Source organism: Neltuma alba, unplaced genomic scaffold, assembly GCF_004799145.2.
Source record: "Neltuma alba isolate B1F8T4 unplaced genomic scaffold, ASM479914v2 tig00010787_pilon, whole genome shotgun sequence".
Taxonomy (NCBI): Eukaryota; Viridiplantae; Streptophyta; class Magnoliopsida; order Fabales; family Fabaceae; genus Neltuma; species Neltuma alba.
Genome location: NW_021635604.1, coordinates 79,663 through 85,662, shown reverse-complemented (window position 1 = coordinate 85,662; position 6,000 = coordinate 79,663). Strand labels below are relative to the sequence as shown.

At 36.4% G+C, this 6,000-nt stretch overlaps 1 pseudogene; it reads left to right on the top strand.

The window, feature by feature from the left end:
* The first annotated feature begins 245 nt into the window (after positions 1-245).
* Positions 246-6,000, top strand: part of LOC114759102 (subtilisin-like protease Glyma18g48580) — an 82,834-nt pseudogene continuing 77,079 nt past the window's right edge.

The window sequence follows — 6,000 nt, the reverse complement described above, 5'->3', positions numbered from 1 at the left end:
TTGGTTCGTCTTCTTTACAATCTAAACCCCCATGATTAATGGTGTTTATATTTCAAACTAAAATTAGCAGAAAATTGACTTGACCTATTTAAAATGACTTGTCCTATCTGAGTTGGACGAGAGAACAAAGCTACACGATCTATATATGAAGTATATATGATATGAATACAACTCATTCATCCCAACAATAATCCAGGATTTCACTACCAGGATGTAATAATTTAAGGGATATATAGATATATATATATATATAGCCAGGAAGAAGAAGCAGACTCGCCAGTCTGGTTCATCACTATCTATTTCTCAACAATGTTGCAGCTTCTTCTCTCAACCTTTCTGCTTTGCTTCTCCTTCATTACACAGCTTCAGCAACCTGTGTATGCCATTAAAAAGGCAAGTGTGTGTGATCAGTATTATATATATATACTAACAATCTTCATTAATTTCACCACTAATTGCAGTCGTACGTTGTATACCTGGGATCACATTCTCATGGCCCCCGACCTTCTTCTGCTGATATGGACGCTGCTACAAACTCCCATCATGATTTGCTCGCTTCTGTTACGGGAAGGTACTGTCTGTTCTGTTCAATCTCAACATTGTCTTCGTGATTAATGTTCATATATATATATATATATATATATATATTGTTGTGTTTGGCAGCCATGAGAAGGCCAAAGAAGCTATGTTTTACTCTTACAACAAGCACATCAATGGCTTTGCTGCATTACTCGAAGACGAAGAGGCACAAGAGCTCAAAAGTAAGAATCTTTTTTTTGAACTTCATATGAATCGTCATCCTCATCATCTTTTACAGAGAGAGTGGTTCAGATCTGTTTTTGTTATGAAAGTGGATCTGGAACATGTGGGTTGAGTTGCGTGAGACGATAAAGAAACTATGGTTGGGAAAATGATATATACGGCTTTTTTACCCACATGCTATAAACAGTAAAATAAAATACCAAAATGCTACAGCGCGGAAAGATATTACCGAAATGCTACACTTGAAATTCATCACCAAAAGATAAATTTATAAACTTCATCTTGCCCAAAACGAGTTCTTCAATAAAGTGGAAAAATTTGCAAATTCATCTGGTGGAGATGAATTTTAGAAGTTCATCTCATAGAGGTGAATTTTAGAAGTTCATCTTTGACAGATTAATTTTAAGAGCCCCTAAGCCATTCTGTCCTCTTCTGCCTCCATTCCATATGAATATCTGAATATTTTTTTTAAAATTAAAAAGAAATTTTTAAAATGATACATTCTTTCCAAGACTGATAACACATTTAAAAAAAAAAAACATTTTTTGCCTTACCCATACGTCTCAATCATCTTCCCAAGAATGGAAGCTTTTTTACTGTTGACCTATAAACAGTAAATTTTTTTTATCAAAACGCTATACTTTAAGAAGATTTACTAAAATGTTATATGCGAAATTCATTTTCAAGTGAAAAATTTCCAAAATTCATCCACAAAAGAATAATTTATTTGATATCTTTCATCATACTTGTAATGGAAGTTCATCTTCTAGAAATCAATATAAAAAATTCATCTTTTAAGAAACAATTTCAAATTTCACTATAATGAGTAAACAATTATTGGAATGAAAAATCATAATTATTAATTAGAGGATATTATATAATATTAACAATACTAATAATGATTATGAAATTAGGATGAACTAATAAGATGTATCAATTTAAAATAAAAAATGTAATGAATAGATTTTGTAAAAAATAATTAATAACAAATAATAGTTAAGTTTACATGAATGAAAAATAATAATAATCTACCTTACAAAAGGTGACTTCCGGTACCACACCTTGTTCTCCTTCACATACGTTGTGGCCGTTGTTGCTGCTGCATGTTGGCTTCTTGAGATTGAAGCGTCTCATTTGTTTGTGTAGTTGGCGTATTCAAATCAAACCAAGGCGACTCATTCAAATGTATGGACTGTCGAGGGGTGATAAATGCTTCATTTGATGGTCCACCATGCTCAAAAGTAGAAGCATTATATTCAGCAGAAAATACTGATGGATTATCTAATAAGGTCATGAACGATTGAAATTGAGAAGGATTGGCTGAGTCAGAAGGGAACGGTGATGAGGGTGTCATGTAATGAGGCTCAAATTGTGTATGACTGAGAGAGATAAAAGGGGATGATGAAGAGGCTGACATGTGATCAGCTTGACTAAAAATTGGAGGCTCCTATTCCCTGATGTTTTCATCTTCAATTATAGGTTGTGTTGACAAGTAACCCCCACGTCGCCTGCTCGGTCTATCTCGAGGAATTTGTAGGCGAGACAACTCAATTGTTGGTGGAGCAGGTTGGGGATTCATATTAAAACGTTGTTCTCTAAGAGCAAGCAAAATGTTGCGTTGGTCTTGAGCAACCCTATCTTGATAATCAATGCAATTAGGGCATGTTGAACGAGAATTTATGGATAGCCTATATAACTCCTCCGCTATGTCATACTGAAATAAATAATAAGATATCAGGTTATAACACTTTTAGTATGAGGAAAAAATGGTATTGGTGAAAAAAAGAAGAAAAACATACCGCGCAACCTGTATCACTACTAATACGTTGGATCCATCGTCTCGTATGTCTCCAATACCATTGCATATATTGAGATGTTCGATCAAGTTCATCAAGTGCCATAGGAGCATTAATAACTGCATGTGGCCATCCATCCCATGCTTGAATGAAGTCTGAGTATTTGTCAATCCAATTTGTAGTTGTTCTACCTCGTAATTGCATTGTGTGTAGTTTTGCAAATGAATAGGCGAGGCAGGAATTGGTTGCTGACGACCGAATTGCCTTAATACACGATCAGGATGATGCCATTCTATAATATTAAAACATATCAGAGGAACTGAGGCACGCCAAATTTCAGGTGTAGTCAAACAATACTCTGGAATTAATTGGCGCACTTCAGTAGATTCATATGGCTGCCAAATTATCTCGTCGTCAACCATTTTATCCAGGAAACTCCTATATCGGAGTAAAGAGACAGTAAGTGGACGGGCATTCTGTCTCACATTCTTCCACCTGTTATTGCAAAAAGTAATGTTAAAAATCATATAATTTAAATAATATAAGTGCATATCAAATAGTTGTTAAGTGAATTTTACATACCTAAAACCCAATGGAGGTAAGAAAGGATAGATATTAGAGTGCGGATCTGGATACACAGGTCGTTGTGGTGCTAGCATGGGGAAGCGATCCTATGCCCATAAATGTAGCAGTGATAAGCATCCTCCAATCCCATCCTCAGTTGGATTAGTAGCATTACATAATTCTCTATAAAGGTGAGCTAAAACTGCTGATCCCCAACTATACTTTCCAACTTCTTGTAAATCATAGAGTAGTGGGAGGTACATTAAATATACTCTTTGACCCGATCTATCTGGTAAGAGGTAGCCGCCAATTAACCTGAGGATATATGCACGAGTAAATTGTTGAACTTGTAAATCATCTGCATCATCGGGTAAGTCATTAAATTGCTCTTCCAACCAACTTATAAGTAGTCATTGCCCATGTAGTCTATCTGCAGGTGGTCTAACGCCTAGAAGCCATTCACAAATGTCTAGCCAGTTATAGTCGGTACGCCCAATGACAACCATTCCTGTGCATGGAAGGCCTAATTGTATAGCTACATCCTCTAATGTTATGGTACACTCTCCACGTGTAGTGTGAAATGTATGAGTTTCAGGACGCCACCTCTCAACAAGTGCTGAGACCAAACCTCGATCGTATTCAAATTGTCCTACTCTAGTAGCACCATAAAATCCGGTTAATATAAGATATTCAATAATTTGATTGGGTGGGTCAATCATTCTATTAGTGTGCATCACTTGTCTAGTATGTAGGATTCTATTAACCTACCATAGAAAGAAAAGGAAAAAGGTTAGTATCGAAGCATAGAATTTATAATCTATAGTAAATAGATTTTACTTACATTATCATTCCACACACGTTCTGAAATATGTTGAGGTTGCAAGTACAAAAGAGAGTTATCCTCTGAGCCAAGGTTGATAATCTCTTCTGGAGATTGTGCCATTTTAAAACGTCTCTGTATAAATTAAAGAAAAATTTACAAATAACATAATAGATAATCAAAGTAATTATAGTCTAATCTTCACAAAATAATAATTTATTACAACAAGTGAACTACATAATTTATTGTTTAGATGCTACACTTTGTGGACACGTAGAACGGTTATGACCAACTTGTCGGCACAATGCACACTTGTTAGGTTGGTTGGGAGTGATCCAATCCATTTCATTACGTATGCGACTTGAACGAGGACGTCCTTTTTCTCGAATCATTGATGGGTCTGGTATTAGAGTAGGACAATCAATTTGTGGCCAGTAAATCTCATCACCCATTGGTTGGAACTCATTATTATAAGCCATTTGCATGGTGTCTAATCTGAAAACAGGATCCACGTATTGCAAATGGTCTATGCCCACTTGTGCACATGCAGCAATGCTATGCATGCATGGATACTTTTCTGCTTGAAACTCTCCACAATCGCATTTTTTGTCAATCAAGTTAACCTTGCAACACCGACGAAATTGACGACATTGAACATTGTAGGGCTCCACAACCTCAAATGATGTTGATATTCTGTCAAATTCTCGAACAACACACGCAGAAGCATTTTGTGTTGCTATGTCTAACTTCTTTGTCATTGTCTCAGAGAATACTTTACCAACTGCAATTTGTGCATGAATTTGTTGGGCACGTTTGACAAAATAGTTGTTGACTCTATACATGGTTGCCTTAACTAAACCAGTTATCGGCAGGCTTCGAACACCTTTAAATACACTATTCATGCACTCTGCAAGGTTAGTTGTCATGTGTCCAAAGCGACGGCCTTCAAGGTCATATGCACGCGACCATTTCTCTTTTGGGATGGCTCTAATCCATCTTGCTGCAGGTGCATGGTGCAATGCTATCTCTGCTAATTGTTGATCAACAACATGACATTCGTAGGCATACCCTACAGAAAAATATTAGCTTGTTAGGATGTTTATAGAATCATGTAGTCATAAAATCATAAAAAGCACAAGGAATCTCACCAATATTTATAAACTTCTCTTTCAACCAATTTGTTCCATGTGCTTTGTGAAGATTTGAAGCCATGTGCCGTAAACAAAAAACATGATATGCATGTGGTGGTTGCCATCCTACTTGGGGATTAGCAACAGCGGCCAAAATTGAACGATGCCTATCTGAAATTAAACAAATTCCCATTCTTTCTTTTACGACACATTGGCGCACAAGGTATAAAAACCATGCCCAAGCAGATCTTGTCTCCCCTTCAACTATAGCAAATGCAAGTGGTACAACATTTTGGTCACCATCTTGTGATACTGCCATAAGCAACGTGCCCTTGTATTTTCCATATAAGAATGTTCCATCAACTTGTACAATAGGCTTGAGGTGAGGAAATGCATCTATTCATGGCTTGAATGCCCAAAAAACACGATGAAACATTTCAACTGGTTGATCATTTGTACTAACTTCAGGGCATTGTTTATTTGAAAAATGTATGCATGATCCAGGCATGAAGTGTTGAACTGCGGCTAACCACTTCGGGAGTAAGGAATATGAGATCTCCCAATTCCCAAAAGCAATCGCAACTGCTAACTGTTTTGCTTTCCATGCTTTTCTATATGATACAGTGTAACCAAATATGGATTGCATCCTTTCAATAATTTGTGACACTTTCACATCTGGCTTGTCAGTTACCATTGCCACAATACAAGAGGATATAACATCAGCATCTAATTTTGGATGGTCTAGAGTTAATGATGTACTCAAGCATGTGTGAGGGCCCCCATATTTCGTGATCTCCCAAAAGTTTCTGCTTTCTTTCTTGCAAGCCCTTACTCTCCAATTGCAATTTTGTCCATAATTAATACAACGATATTCTTCATATTTTTTACATGAATAGTGAACCCTAAATGTATGATGAACTCGAACAGA